At 33.1% G+C, this 17,062-nt stretch overlaps 1 pseudogene; it reads right to left on the bottom strand.

Moving 5' to 3' along the window:
• The window catches only part of LOC106461391, a 150,999-nt pseudogene that overhangs the window by 26,013 nt on the left and 107,924 nt on the right, over window positions 1-17,062 (bottom strand).

The raw sequence follows: 17,062 nt of genomic DNA, 5'->3' as shown, positions 1-17,062 counted from the left end.
CGTGGTGGGCAGAGCAAAGATAGCCCATGTGTAGCTTTGTGCATAACTATAAAACAATAAAACTAATAAGAAAAAAAAATTCTGTGAGGAGTGAACCAAATGTAGAAAAGGTAGATAATAACTCTAAAATACCGAATTAGAGAAAACAGATAACAGGGTATCTATACAAAATGATTTTTGAAGGATACAACTAACACAGTAGAATGTTAAATTTGAAGATAGCTTTTATATGCGGAAACATCTGTTAGCTGAGTTCTTGTACAGATCCTAAAATATAACGTTGATAAACGGAAACATCGGCACATGTAGATATGTAGATATTGAAAGTCGATTTGTTCAAAACTTGAAAATAGTGTTGATAACTGGACCAATTGTTGGTTGAGATGCTGCAAAGGAAATATCTGCTGAAGCTTTTCGCCAGACACTAATAAAAGCTATCTCCAAGTTTTGTACACCAAAAAACTTTTCAAATGTTAAATTTGTATAATCTTTGCAACACTAGATTTTGAGTATACCTGAGCCGATGTTTCATGGTTCCTTGCTCTACGTCCCATATAATCACATCAGTATCTTCCGATCCACTCACCAGGTAGCGCCCAGATAATGTTATATGCAAGCAAGTGATAGTTGCTTTATGTCCTTACGTAACAGAAAAAAATACAATGTTTATAAACGCCCTATTAAAGAATAATTTTCCTTTTACTGACAGAGAAACTTATTTCTAGTATAGAAACACAGAAAAAACAGGCTTACGCGACTTGAAACTCATTAGGAGCGAACAGATGTAATTATATTATCATCTAAGTGCTTTAAACGTTAAACTAAAATCGTTAGAAAGTGCTGTAAGTGTCCTCCGAGTTTATTCTTTGAAGTAATTCTACGTTGTAGAATGATATTCTACTAGCTAATGGTTTACGGAAACAATGTAGTAGAAAATTCTACCAAAAAAATAAAATAAATTTTTTATACTTTTTTTTTTCCTGAAAGCATTGACTTATACAATAGATGTAAGAAAATAAGAGCAAAATGGTTACTAACCCATGAAGGTCTTGACAAGTTGCTTTGAAGGGAGATTATACATATGAATCAGTTTCTCTTGTGTGCTACACAGCACGTACTGACTATCTGGGGTGGAAACCATATGTGAGATTGGGTGTGGACAGGTAATGGATGTCACCTGGGGAGTCAGAGCTAAAGTCAACCACGAATTTTGGGGAACTAGTATAGGGGTGGAGTTGCTGTTGCACCATCGCAACGCAGTGCTGACGAGGGTGTCCAACAACTCTGAAGTATCATCTGTCAGGAAACGAATACGTAAACTATAATACCTAAACTTGTAGTAGATTAAAGTTACCATAGTAAATACTCGCATAACTGGATCATTCTACTATTTTGTCTGTATTCAGCATAATATTTCATACAAACCTTCAATGACCTTCTAATTTTTTTCAAAATTTATTCGTTCAGCAACCAATAATACTGAACGATGTTATGCAATAATAACTATTTATTTATCTTCTTGAATCTCATATTATTATTTAAAAACATTTCATAATGAACATTTGTGGCTGATAGAACACAGTGGTTGTAAGGAAGGGCTATTGCATAAAATTTTTACAAATAGTTGCTATTTGGGAATAAAATATTGTCTCTTTAGTAATATTTTATCCTTATTTTCAGTGTAAATTACCAGCATTAGAGACTGAGTTAGAGCTTAACCTATCTAATGTTGTGTTTGATTCACAATTCCAAATCATGGAATTTAATTTTTACTGCATGGTTTTTCTATGCTGCTAGAAAGAAATATTATGTAACGGAAAAGACTCAAAACACAATTTTACACAAGTATACCATGTTAAATACATGGAAATGTAAGGCTATAGAAAATTACTGTTTTGTATAAAACGTGTGTGTGTATATGTACGTACGTTTCTATCTATCTATCTATCTATCCGACATTGATAAACCGACTCTGTAGGAAAACTCTAGTATTTCATTCTTTTGTGACGTTAAGGTCTTTTGATGAAAATTTTCTACTTTAATGTACATGGTCTGTTTAAAAGGACATACAAAAAATCATTGTAACGGTGCGCCAGAAGATATAGTGAGCCATCTCTAGTAAAACACTTAAACGTATTTAATCCGCTGTGTTCAGCTACGCCGGAACTGGTGTGTAGTTTTATCACAGAAAGACGATTTATAGCGCTAAGCCTCCCCGAACGATAGGCTGAATTTCTCATAGGGGTTCTGAAGAGACTTAAGTTGGACGATATTCGTGGAGATCGTTTAAGAAGAACTATCAAAGAATAGCAGGTAAGAGAATCTTTGTGTTGAAGAGTTCTCAGTTTCCGGCTTACTTCTGTGAATATATTATGAAATAAATCTTGATTAAAAAATCGATGCAGTGCGGCCGACTCAAGTAGTAGGAACACTTAGATATTCTAAAAGGCCCTATGATAAGAGTTTTCAACTATAAAAAACTTTTTATGACGTTCGCTATCTAAAGCTTGGCCTCAGGGCTATTATCAAAATGCAATTCGAAAGGAAATGTATTGAAACAAACATTAGATGCACGTAATATAGCCACCTGTTTGATCAGGCCTATCAAGTAAACGTTTTGTGATAATACTGAATGAGGTGTGAAACACAGTTATAAACATGTTGTTAATTTTAATACAGAAAAAACGACTTTTAACTGTTCAGCTTAAATCAACGTGCAATAATAAATATTATATACGTAATATTAGTAACCTGAAAAATAGCCAAAATAATTATCACTTTACAAAACCCAGGAGCTAAAAAGTAATATCGCTTTCTGGCAATATTATCTGAATCTTGAAAATATAAATCTTTATTAAGATTCACCTGTTGATACGAATAAGAAAACACTGGAATATCAGACCTTTTTTTTTCTTTCTTTTATTTATTTCTTCTACCGGTTTCGTGACTTCAGAGGTCACTTTTTAGGAGGTAACTTTACTGAGAATCTATAACAAAAAGCATTTAATTTAGATTATTTATGTTTAGTTGAAAAGGGGTATTTGAATGCTTTTATTATAGATTCTCAGTAAAGTTATTCCCTCAAGAGTGACCTTTGAAGTCACGAAACTGGTAGAAGAAAATAATAAAAGAAGGAAAAAAGATCTGATATTCCAGTGTTTTCAGATATATCGGATATTTTTGATACGTCTCTAACAGGAAGCTTTATTTCTTTATTTTGCGAACGCTTAATATCAAACCCATGCTTCAGACAATTATTATGTTGGAATAAAATATGTTCATTCTAAAACACGAGAAAGTGCAAATTCTTTTCTTTCTGAATTCCATTACCAAGAATGGCAAAAATGATAGGGCAGGCGAGGAAAATGCCCCCTCCCCTCAGTAATTTAGTCAATAAAGGTTTTTCTAAAGGTTCTTTTGAATATTTTCTTACTGAACGATGTATATTTTATCAAATCAATATTACCTGACAGTCAAGTATTGCCTTTGTAAATTACTTTTGAACCAAGCGATGACACTGCAAATAGTTCTTGTTAATTTGTATGTTGTGTGCGCTCATTGTATAGAAAATATTACATACACAGCTATGAATTTAATAGACCTACAAACTACAAAAACTGAAACACACGTGTAATATTTAGTTATAAATAAATAAAAATGCTTAAATTATATGGATACATTTTTACTGGTCAACAACGATCTGTTGTTAGAACACTTGTATTTTTTTTATCACGCCGTAGTTTATTTTTTGGTGTGTCGCAAGAAGTAATAAAAAGCAAACATGCGCAGTGAAACATTTATCATAGAAATATAATAGTTGTTCAATTTAAGTTTGAATTTTTATCGATAATAATTAGTAAAGGTATTCAACTTTTAAAAAATAACAAATAGAAATAGAAATTTTAAAGTGATTACTTTGCGTTATATAAGTAGAATTAAGCTATGGCAAAACACATTTTTCTAATATTTACACTCCAATGTGCATGTGCAGAAAAGTATCAATAGACACAGACTTATTTCTGACTTTAGTGACACTCAGAAGTGGTAAACATGTACTAAGATTAAAACAAATAATAATAATAATAATGGTTCCCTGCCCCACCAATGTAAATCTGCTTACTGTGCCCCTGATTATTTAAAATAAAACTAATTTCACGTATGAAATGTGCTAACATAAGATTTGAGGAGAAAATTCAATTTGTGACATGTATCTGCACTTTGCTCAGTAAAAGAACTGATCAGCTCAGCTGAATAAAACGGCAACTAAAAATAGTATTTGGAAGCTATTATATACATTAATATAATCCGTGTTAACTAATTGCACATATTATTTTTGTGACGTAACGATGTTGTAGGATAAGCGGTCTCATTTAACAGGAGCTAATTGCGTTGGGCAATATTACTGATTTCTGTCATTGAATACATAGTATGAGAGGATGTTCGTTACAAATTATATCAGTTTATGGTTTATTACTGAGGCGGAAAATGATTCAAACGTATCGAATTTTTCCTTGTTGATAATGTTACTGTGAAGAGTTCTGCTCCATAAATAAACCAGTAATTTCGCTGAAATTAAATTTTGGATCAGTGTTGCAACACCGTAATCATCCAAAACCTAGTAACTGTTAATACTGATGTACAAAACAAGGGCGTACTCTTATTGAAAATATAGAAGGAATATTTGAGTAATATATGATAAAAATGAACACTACTATCGAAATATTCAACCTTTAGTTCCGCTGAAAAATCTTAGAATGTTGCCTGTAAGGTTGTTTAAGAGATCAGGTTATTTGGGATTACTGTTGTATAATTCGGACACACTGTACTGCTATATTAAGAGTAAAACTTAGAATGTTGCCTGTAAGCTTGTGTAAGAGATCAGATTATTTGGGGTTGCTGTTGTATGATTGGACACACTGTACTGCTATATTAAGAATAAAAAACACAAAACTGCCATTTTGCGCGACAATGAAATGTAATTTTTTTATTATTAACTACAGTCAATTACCTTTCATTGTGGAGAAAAACGCCGGTTTTTGTGTGTTTTTTCTTTAAGTTAGTGCTATATATTTGTATTTGACAAAATACTTTGTCTAGGTGGTTTCGTTTTAGTAGTCCATGGCGACCCGTTGTAAAGGTTAGTATGTGTGTCAATTATACTGACGTGTGTTCAAAGTCAGTATTAAATAAACGATTTATCTAAGGAGGGATACAGGTGGCTTCTTTAGTTAAGCAAGGGTTTGAGTTCCAACATCGTAAGATATATCAGTATACAGAGACTGAATAATCACATTGTCAGTGTAAATTACAGCGTTACTATAGTCGAAATGTCTTAAGAGACTGTAAGTACACATGCAGGTAGAGAAGTAATCAATGGTTGGACAATAGTGTCAATAGTGTCTATACATGATAGTCGTTGGACAATAGTGTCAATAGTGTCTATACATGATAGTCGAAATGTCTTAAGAGACTGTAAGTACACATGCAGGTAGAGAAGTAATCAATGGTTGGACAATAGTGTCAAAGCGATTTGAGGTTTATTCAGTGGGGGTAGTTAAAAGCTGAAACTACTGGACCTCTGGACAGTCAAACTTTTGAATCTAAGGTTGAACTATGTGATTTCTGGAATATGATTAGTTCTGAAAATGAACAGATGGACTGAAGTCAAGTTTTCTGTTGTCTACTGAAACATCTTTTTGTAAAACAATATCTACACTTGTTTTCAAACATTATATATAGTACATGCTTTGTATTTTGTACATCTTGTTAAGTCGTCTTGCTTTCAGTACTACACTGACAGTTATGCACTGGAACGGTTCCTTCTGCTTGGTTTCTCTGAATTTTATTACTGTAATAAGTTTAAAAGGTTTGTTTGTAAATGGGCAAGCTTGTCTTATCTGTTTTATTTTCGTTAAAACATTTCTTAAAACATTCCTGTCGAGGTAATTTGGGTAAGTCTAGAGTTAGTTTATTCAAGTTCCTGTTGTCATTGTGGTTGCTACTGTTGCTAGTTGTCCTGCTAGTTCTTGTTGGAAAAAGGGTCTTCAGATGGCATGGTCTGAAGAATATTTTAACTTAAGTATTCATTGAATACTCGTCTGATTGACTGTGAGAGCGCTCAAAATACAATTTTAAGACAGCGTCTTCTCTGAGATCAACAGCTATTGCTACTATACATTTCACATTTTGATGCGAAGTTTAAACTGTATTTGAGGCTTTTAGATTTGTTACATTAAAAGCATGATGTCCCCTGGTAAGTTTATGGACTTACAACACTAAAGTCCGAGGTTCGATTCTCCGCGGTAGACAGAGTGCATATAGCCCATTCAGTAGCTTTGCGCTAAAACCACAATAACAAAACATGATAAATATCATTGGTAAGTTAATGGTTAATGGCTGTGCTTATGGATTCTAGAACAGCAGTTGATTCGCCAGAATGATACAGCTTTTTATGGAAAGAATATAGATTTTTTTACTTCAAGAAACATTCATAGAATGTTTCGGAGTAGAGATGCAGACAGTTATTGAGTGTTTTAATTGCATTTTATAGGGACGAGTTTCCAAGTTATGAGTTGCAATTGGAAACACTTTCTTCATTATGCACCATGTTCATTCTGATAGTAATGATTATGCACTACTGCCTCACACCTCAGTTTCCAATGCAACAAGATTTTGTGAAGGATGGCGAAGGTAATTGCAGATCGCATACTTTGACAATTTTCCACAGATCCTCTATTGTATATGGGCTGCATTGAAAGAGTTGACAGATACGTGGTTGAGTGTGATTGTTATAATTCCACTTGCTTTTGTCGTATTCCTCATGAAAACAGTCGATGACTTTGAGGTGTGACTGGAAGCTTGTGAGCCTCTGGTTTTTGAGTCTTCATCAAAGTCAATGTTTTTTTTTCTTTTTTTTTATGGTACCAGACGGTGTGCCCAACTTCATGGCAACAACACTTTCGTAGTCAGAAGAATCTTTTTCAAAACTACAGCCTTCATTAAGCAATTGGTTGTGGAGTTCTTCGTTCTCATGGAGAACACTAAAGGTTTTCTTTTTCAAAATGTTGTTTTCTTTACTTCTAAGTCGGTTAACTACTATGCTGTATAAATATTCTTCCTAGGAAAGGACTGTGACATATTCTTAAGCCATAAACGTATTAAATATGTCATATTTGTTATCACTTTTATATCATAAAAATTACAGTAATTGAGGTTGATGAAAATGATTTTAAATTCAAATCTCAATGTTTTATTATGGCGACAGAAATATGAGATTGCAGTATCTCTTATACAAAAATCCAAGGTTCGATTCCCTGCGATATACAGAGCGTAGATAGCCCATTGTATAGATTGTCACTAAAATATTAACCACAACAACAGTATCTGGTTTTTCAAAGAATAGTCTTAAAAGATTTGATCCAGTTCTGAAAATATAGAAAATGATGGCTAAGACACAAATATATTTCTACTAAGTCACTTGAACCTGTTCTTTACAGATAACATTCTCACGGAGAGTTTTGTTGAAAATATATATTTTAGCAAAACAAACTACAAGACATGAAAAAGGTGTATCACGAACAGAAAATAAGATATTTTTTGTAAATGTTTTAACAAACACGTTTTCCTTACAACTTTAGTTTGGAATTGGTGTTAAAAAATAATAATAAAAAAAACTACAGAAACTCTACCAGAGCTTCTTAATCAAGAGGAAAAGATACATTTGATTTTGTCTGCTGACAAAAGCAACTGTACTTTTATCTTGAAATATGATAGATTACCAAAATAACATAAAGACATTTAAAAAAGAACTATAAGCATATCCAACTCACAAGAGAATGAAATCATCAATTGAATGTGTTCTGAAAAGAGAAAATTATTATTTATAAGAACGTGATTGGACAGTTAGGTAATGGAGTCTGGAAGTATCTAAAACCAAGCCATAGCATAGTTTCGCAAATTTATGATCTCTTCAAACTTCACTAATAAGAAAACGACTTCCAAGTGTTTCATTGACTCATCTGTTTACTAACTAAGGCAGCATTTAGATTAAATCCTGACCCCATTGAAAAAGACACCAAGTGAAATCCAGATAGACGTGTCAAACTCATTACTGAATTTTGATGTGATATAACTGTTTACTGGAGGTTTGGTCTGTGAAGTACTCAGGATTGTGGCGAGTAAACTGAAGAGCAACACCTTGAGTAAATGCACCTAACTGTAGCTAGAGTAACTGAGATAGTTACAATTTTGGTCAAAATGTTTACATTCCGTTATATGTTGATGATATTGTCTACATGTATGGAGTAAATGTCCGAGTAGTAACAGAGAAGGTAGCGTATGATCCGACAAACATGTACGAGTTGTTATTCTGGTCTATATAAGTTGTTTTGAGCATTTATTCGTCAAGATACTTATACATACCTGTTTTGTATAAAAGAATGTGATTTTGGTATAATATTTTTCGAAACTGATCAACGTTTTGTTCAGACAATTTATCTGTACTTGGTGTAAAGTCATGCCTCGTCACGTGCCAGAAGTTATGAGGCGTCAAATTGTTGGACTGTCCAGAAATTGTATGAAGCAAACGGACATTGCCAGAACAGTAGGGTATTCTGAAACATCATCAGACTACAGAATACGTTGTTCCAGGAAAACATATTGGTAAATGCCGAAAAAATACTACCCGAGATGACCGTGTTTTGATCAGGTTAACATGTCCAGGTCGACTGCTATGACCAGCGAAATCTCTAGATTTTAATCCTATTAAGAACTGTTGAGCAGAATTAAGCCGAAAAATCGCTAACCACGACCATAAACCAGCTACTGTAGCAGAGTTGCAGCGCCTTCTAGTGACAGGTTGGAATGAAATCACGGTGGATTACACCAATAACCTCATCGACAGCATGCCACGTCGCCTTGCGGAGGTTATTTGAGTATGAGGGGGACCAACCAAGTACTGAATGTGTAATATGAACTGATATAAGGCTACAGACGCTATTTGTGAAATTTGATGTTGGTAAGAGTTTGCTGTGATAGGTGAAATGTTGAATAGCACATCTGTTTACAGGTGTCTGATAAAATTATTGGCTGTTCTATTAAATATTTCATGATATCCACAGATCTTGTGTAATTATACAAATTATACATGTAGATGTTGAATATAATATGCATTTCTCAGTTTGACAGCACCAAGTTTATCTGTATTTCATCTTAATAATAATAATAATGATCTTATTTGTTATAAAACATGCAAGTCAAGACTGTACTAACCATATTCCTCAATTCTTCCTCCAACTATTATAATTCCATGTTACGATACATCAAAATGGTTTTGAATATACAAATCAGCAAGTCACTTGGCACTCACAATCGATATATAGTTGTGGTTGGACAAAATATAACTATATTTTCCCATTGCTTGGTGTTTCATAGGTAATGTGATGCCACCGAAAATTGAGAAAGTTTGGGAAGAGTATTTAACAGCCCTTTCCGAAGAAAGACATCCACATACTCAGATCATAAAAATATTTTTAGACAGAAGACTTAGAATTTTCAAGACAGGGATATAACTTGTACTTAATGACATTGGGAAACAAAGAAATATAGATAAATTTGAGGCACCAGGACCACGTAGAAAGAGAGCCACAACAAATTGTACCACAGCTGTTTTAAGGAAAGTGCGGCGTCTTGTAATAGGTGAGATTCTGCAAACACAATGGTCAGTGGAAAAAGCCATGTAAATGCTCTAGAAAACAGTACTCAACACAATCAAGAACGATTTCTGTCTGGAAAAGCAACACAAGTCATGTGCACACAAGCTGTTTCCACGACATTTCGGTCATGTTGAGAGGCGTAACACCCAAGGATTATTTAAATGGGATCTAGGAAACTGTCATCCTCGTACTCTAGATGGACTATGGAAAACGAGTATAGAGGAATAGTGTGCTTTGGGCATTGCAGCCTTGCGACGGAGTCGTGTGCAGCAGAAACTAAGCTGCAAACTATTTTCAAGATGCACGGTCGTCAGACAGAGAATGACCGGACATGGTGAGGATCCAAAATTTTTTTAATACAGCACACTCAAACTTTGTACTTCAAAATGATCGACGCATTACTTATCAAATCACCAATTACACCGAGCATCTGCGTAGTGCATGTGAGGTTTTTGAAGAGAAACATTTAAGATTTTAGCACTAAAAATCTTCCTTGATTTAGTGTTCGTATTTGTAAATGTCTACCGTGTAAATCAGCCAGTAACTCACACATAAAGTCATTTATTTTAATAATTTCAAAACCGCGTTCATTTGAGCTTGAAGAGGACTACGGCTTTCTGAGCAAGCCACATTAATTGCTTGTCTAAATTATATTATATTATTTTCAATTGAACAAACGTACAGGGGAGACGAAGACGTAGTAGAACCTCTGTCCTAAAATCATACGTATTTTGTTTTATGCTATTTATGCTTTTATGCTTTTTTCGTATATTTCAGTTTTATCCTTAGCTCGTTTATTATACGCATGTTTATGAATTATAGAATAGCACAAGATCGATAACGTGAGATTTAAGGACAATATATGTGTAGATTTTACCGTACCTACGAATCACTAAGCCTGTTAACTGATATGACAGAAACACATATAAAAGTAATCCGCTTACATGTAAAGTCACCATTTCCTGTTTATGATATCATGAGATAAAGGTTATGATGAAAATTTGTGGTTATACCTCCCACTTTGATCAAATAAACAGAATCTCTTTAGATGGCGTAATGTAATTTGATCAGAACATATTACCTTTGAAAGGTCTGAGCCAGTTGAGTATTTCGGTAGCAAGTTGTTGGGGGTCTTGGCTTAGAACATCAACAGACTGTTTTGTCATGTTGTAGAGCAACTCCACTTCCCAGTCAAGGAACTAAGATCAAAATAGAAATCTCTGACATTACGAGATTTATGACTCGTGGTGGCTTTGGAAACCTATAAGACAAGTTTCTCGTCAGTAGTTAAATCTTTTATGGTAAATCAGTGTCGGAGAAAAACAAAACAAACTCGATATTAATCGATAACGCGAGCCGCATTTAATATATCTAGTTTTTGATTTCTACATACGCTTCACTAAGTCCTACGCTAAATAATTTAATAACGAATGCAATAAAAGACAGATCGGTTGGATTGTGGCAACAAAATTGGAAAGTGATATTAAGTGACATGTATGACATTTTAGGATAGAAGTAGATAAAAGGCTTATAGGAAATATATACATATTTCCTTTTTAACTTTGTTTTCAAAGAATAGAAATGATCTATGTAAGGCCAATCTTTACGTTAACTAATGAATTGCCAAAATCATATTAAATATCTATCTCTTTATCCAAATAAAATAAGTAGCTTGCGCAATTTTTATATCAAATATGTGAAGTATAACTTGGTGAAGATTCATCACGTTCCCATTAGAACGTTTTATACTAAATATGTTTGATTTAATAAAAATGAAACTAATTCAGAAAGATTACTTATAAACTAATTTTTATAAACACCGATATATCAAGCTTACTTTATTTTTCCTCAGCAGTCACAACAAGTTCAAACCTTACAGTTTAAAGTTTTAAATCCATAAGACTGACTAAAGTGAAAAGTTTCAAGTTTTAGTTTGCACACATCCTTTCACGTAATGTGTCTTACCTGACATCTAACAAACTCCAGAATATTTCTCAAGTATCCGATTGAGGCGCCCCTGACGGCGGATAGCAGAAACTCGAAGTTGCAGATTGCATCTTGTTTCAGTTTTTTGTAATCTCCTTGAAATACCACAAAAAAAGAGAGAAATAAATCATATTAATGCACAAAATAATTATGCTTATATTAGTTACATGATTCCATACTGTTTGATATGACAGTTACTATTTCTAACCTCAACAATACATTTGAAATTTATATGCACATAAGCTGAACTTACAAACTCTCCGTTTCACACACATAGTGACATCTCAGTAAAGATTAATCCCATCAAATACAAGTCGAGTAAATAAAACAACTAGCTTTAATGAAACGTGGAAGGAGCAGAAATAAACTAAATACAAACAAAACAAAATAAAATGTTTTATTTCATTATTTTATTTTTTACTTAGATTTCCTTACCGCTTAAAAGCAAATGATACCAAAGCTCATCAATTTCTCGTAGTAGGTCCGAGGATGTATCCTTCCTTTTTCCCTTCGCTACGTCTAGTAATTTCGGTGACTTAAGGAGAAAAACAATATAGGTTATTACTTTATTCAAACAGTGGCTATAAACAAATTATATACATGCCACAATAGCAACATGAATGTTTCAGTGGCTGAAGATTATTGATTTTTTTAATATAATCTCTTAATAAATAATAAAAGAGTAAGAAGGCGAGAAGTCGTTGTGACTATATAAGAATATTCAATGAGTGGAAGAAAAAAAATGTCTACTTACCGAGAAGACAGGAATAAAAACTATTCGATGAGACGATAGAAACAATACTTATTCAGTGAGATGACATAAACAAAGTGCTCTGTGTAGCCAGTAATATTTCTTGCTATTCCGATTGACGTAGAAAGTTAAAAGGCATTAACATTCATTACTATGAGCTATTACTATCTTAGTCAGGCGTTTCTAGGATTCTTTTATTTTGGGTACATAAATGGGGCAAAGAGTTAGTTTTGGAGTTTAAAAATAAAATTTCCGTATCAGTGGGACTCACAATGTAGAGAATATAAACATTTTAAATGACTATATGTTAAAAGAGGACTGCTGGGGGCAGAGCTCTTCAATGGGGTCTGATACCCTTCATGTCATCTCGGTGGACACGCTTCAGCAAAAATCAGAGAGGTTGTGCTGACAATTGTATATAAATATGGACAGTTCCAAGGGAAATTGCCTAGATCTTTGGATACTGTGAAAAGTAAATTAAAAATTAAAAAAGGAACTCAAAGAGCTATCGAATTGGGGTACAATATCTTACTGCAGTGCAATGCTACTATCAGTTATGGATTATTAGAAGATAGAAAGCACGCATACGTCAAAGGCAGGAACTCCGCATTAGGAGATATAACTTTAAACTAAAACATAAGATCCAGAATAAGTGTGGCAAAGCTAGAAAGCTTAGTGTACGAATAATTCGTTCATTCTTGCGACAAATAATTCTACTTTTATTTATAAACTATGTTCACATACATGACAGGAACGTATTACTTATGTGGCAATTGTTAGGTTGCTAGTTTTACATTGGAAACAAAAATAGGTCACTTTTATACTTATGTGATTATTGTTACAATTGTTCACACACACAAAAAACAGTTATGTGGTTATTATTATATCTGTAAAGAGCTCTTGTTATGGATTCTTTAGTAGGTAATACTAATTTTAAAAAGAAAGCCAAGAATATAGGTAAAATAAACATTTTATTTTTATTATCGGCTTGATCTTCTTGTAGGCACTTCTTATTTATGAGGTAACTGTTAGAACTGTAGACAGAACTATTTCACTTACATGGCTTATTTTACAGTCTCAACAGAAATATGACACATGTGATAGTGTTACAGTTGACAAAAGACACTTGTAGCAGGAACGGTCATTTATGTGGTAATAATTACGACCATTAACAGAACAATGATATATATATATATATATAATTTCTATCCAAATTGTTGGCAGAAATATGTAACTTAAACATAGTTATACTTAATGGTGTATTCAAGTGTTTTACACTCACAAAAAAGAAACCTATCATTCTATAAGTATTTGAAGAACTTGTAACATTCCGCCACAATTGAATTCTTCGTATTGTTAGCCGACACTAGGCAGCTGGTACATACTTGAATAGAGTTGTTTGAACATTAGTACCTCACTACTATAAAGGCTTGGTGTGGTTTCATTGGTGATAGTGTATAGGGTCACTGATGAAGAGTGGAATTCTCCAAAACTAGTCTGGCTCACAAACACACCCCCAATGAAAGAATAGACCATTCCAAGCTTTTACTTGTTGTTAAACAAATGTTTAAACAACTATATTCAAAGGAGTTATACTTAATTTAAATGTAGGTATGTTTAACTTACACGGACTTATATTCAACTTATATGGAGTTATCTGTAACTTATATATAGTTATTTGTAACTTACGTGGAATTATGTTACAAATATACACAGACAGGTGGTTTAATGTTAGATTTCATATTTTAAACATTCAAAAGTTAATAAGAAAATCATCGAATGACATCATATCAAAGCTTGGAGTTACAATTAGTTCTCATTTTCTAGCCAAGTATTCTAAGCAATTTAAGTCCACAAACAGCATTAGGACAACCATAGTAGCTTAACATAAAGCTTAGAGACAACAAGGGACCTATTGGTCCATCTATATTAGTGTCCTCTAGTCCTACTATTCTCGCCATTAAGTATGAAAAAATATGATGTATCAAAACTATCAATTCCCTTTAAGATCTTAAACACCTCAATAAGATCCCCTCTAACTCTTCTTTTTTCAAGAGAAAACAATTTCAGAGATCTTACTCTTTTAATATGACAAACCTTACATAACAGGTACCATTCTAATAACCCTCAACTGAACCCTTTTCTTTCCAACAATTCAATGTCCTACCTAAGGTGAGGAGCCCAAAACTGAACAAAATACTTAAAATGTGGCCTAACCAGTGACCTATACAATAAAATTGCCAATTCTTTAGATTTGTGTTCAATATTTTTGTAGATACAACCTAAACTCTTATTTGCTCTACCACTAGCAACAGCACACTGCTTAGATGGCTTATGAGACTAATTAACCACTACACCAAGAACATTTACTTTCATAGCATTGTTAAGGCTATTCCCACCCAAATTATACTTATAATTCAAGTTATGATAACCCTCATGAAATATCTTGCACTTATTATAATTAACACCCATCTACCAGTTATTCGCTCAACTCACTAAATTATCTAAATCTTTTTGAAAAGAAGCAGCATTTTCCTCACAGCCAGTAACACCCAAGACCATAATATCATCAGCAAATTTAAGTAATTTATTGATCATTCTTTTATCTATGTCAGTGATGTAAATAAAAAAGAGCAAAGGTCTTAAGACTGAGCACCGAGGTACCCTATTTGTGACATTAATCCAGTTTGACTGAACTCCATTTATAATAACCCTCTTCTTTCTTCCATCCAGCCACTCTTCTATCCAATTTGCTAACTTATCCCACATACCTTTAGAGACAGTTTTTTAACCAGCTTTTGATGTGGCACCTTGTCAAAGGCTGTCTGAAAATCCAGATACACCAAATCTATACCCTTACCCTCATATACATAAACAGTAACCTTTTCAAAGAATGTCAAAAGATTTGTAAGGCAATATTTTCCCCTAGTGAAACCATGTTTACTATCCAATAAAATTCTAAATTTTCTTAAATGACTTTGCAAACCATCTTTTATCAGACTTTCTTTTCAAAACTAATAGGCTTAAAACTCCTGGAACAATTTTTATCACTTCACTTGAAAAGAGGAGTAGCATTAGCCAACTTCCAATCCTCTGGCACCTGTCCACTATTCAAAGACTTACAAAAATTATAGCAAGTGGCTCACATATCCAATCCTTAACCTTCATAAAAACTCTTGTAGAAATATTAACTGGCCAGGAGCCTTATCGTTTACTAACTTTTCAATTTTTCTTAAAAAGCTCAGAATTAATGTGATCACCTTGTTCGATCTTGTTTCCATTTATCATCTGTTCAAGATGAGGAATATTGAATAAATCTTCATTAATAAAACTGAAGACAAAGTAGAATTTAATAAATCAGTTATCTCATAATCATGAGATAAAGCCTTCCTTTATCATCCCTCAAAGGTCCTTCTCCATCCTAACATTTTGTTTACCCTTAATGTATTTAAATATATTACTTACTGTTAATTTTTACATTTTTAGCCAACCTTTTTTCATACATCCTTTTTGATGTCCTAATTTCTTGTTTGACCAGCTTCCTTGATCTTCTATAATATTTTAAATGTACCGTCATACCATTCAATTCAAATTTATTAAATATGGGATGTTTTTACTGGTTTTTACTTGCAGCTACCCTTTTCTTTCTATAAAAAATATGTTTATCTTGAATACTTTAAAATTTTCCACATCTGATCAGTGTCTCTAAATAATTCAGCTGCCCAATTCACAACAGATAATTCTTGTCACATCCCTTCAAAATTTGCATTTTGAAATTTGTAACCAAAATAACATTATTGTTGATCTCCATTTGCAGCAAAACATCGAACGTAATAGAACAATGATCACTTGCACCCAGATTTCCCCAATTTTCATCCTTTCAAACATTTCTATATTATAAGTTAATAATAAATCTAAAATGGCACTGTTTTTAATAGGTTCCTTGACCGATTGATGAAGAAAACCATTTTGAACAGGAATAAACTCTACGAGAAGATTGGCTTAAGCTCTCCAGAACTGATTATAATTTTATCATGGTTGAGAAATACCATATTTAAGTCTTGTTTTTTGAAATATTACTGAGAACGAGATTATGATACTTCAAGGGTACTTTCTGGCGGTGCTTCAATAATAGGCTGTTTAAGAAATATTTTCCTTCTCTTTATTTAACGTGATTCAGTTTAAGATAGTTGAGAAATTTTCTTTCACCCACCAGTTCGTAGATGTTATGATAAAAATATCATGTATAATGCCCATGACAGTAATAGTTTTCAATGTACTTTCATCACAAAGGGAATTAATTGGACAATTACAAAGCGTGCTCTCTTGTCTTGGTGTACCACGTTTCTTTCTGTTTGAAATTCGATTCCACACAAGAATGGGATCCTAGTGTTTGTTTTCATGGGAATCTTTTTCTCGGTGACAGGTATAATTGACAAACTAGTGACAACTGAACTACAAGAAAGATTAACAGAATCATATTTTTAGAAAGAAAAAAAGTCATGAAAAGTAAAATGGTAATTATTAAACTAACCAGAAATTCAATACACTTTGGGTACGTGCTCTTTTATTAATAACTTAATGAACACACTGAATAAAAGCAAAATGTAGA

The sequence above is a fragment of the Limulus polyphemus genome, unplaced genomic scaffold (genome assembly GCF_000517525.1).
Source record: "Limulus polyphemus unplaced genomic scaffold, Limulus_polyphemus-2.1.2 Scaffold950, whole genome shotgun sequence".
In the NCBI taxonomy this organism is placed as follows: domain Eukaryota; kingdom Metazoa; phylum Arthropoda; class Merostomata; order Xiphosura; family Limulidae; genus Limulus; species Limulus polyphemus.
The sequence above is the reverse complement of the archived record's forward strand: the minus strand, read 5'-3'. Positions and strand labels throughout refer to the sequence as shown.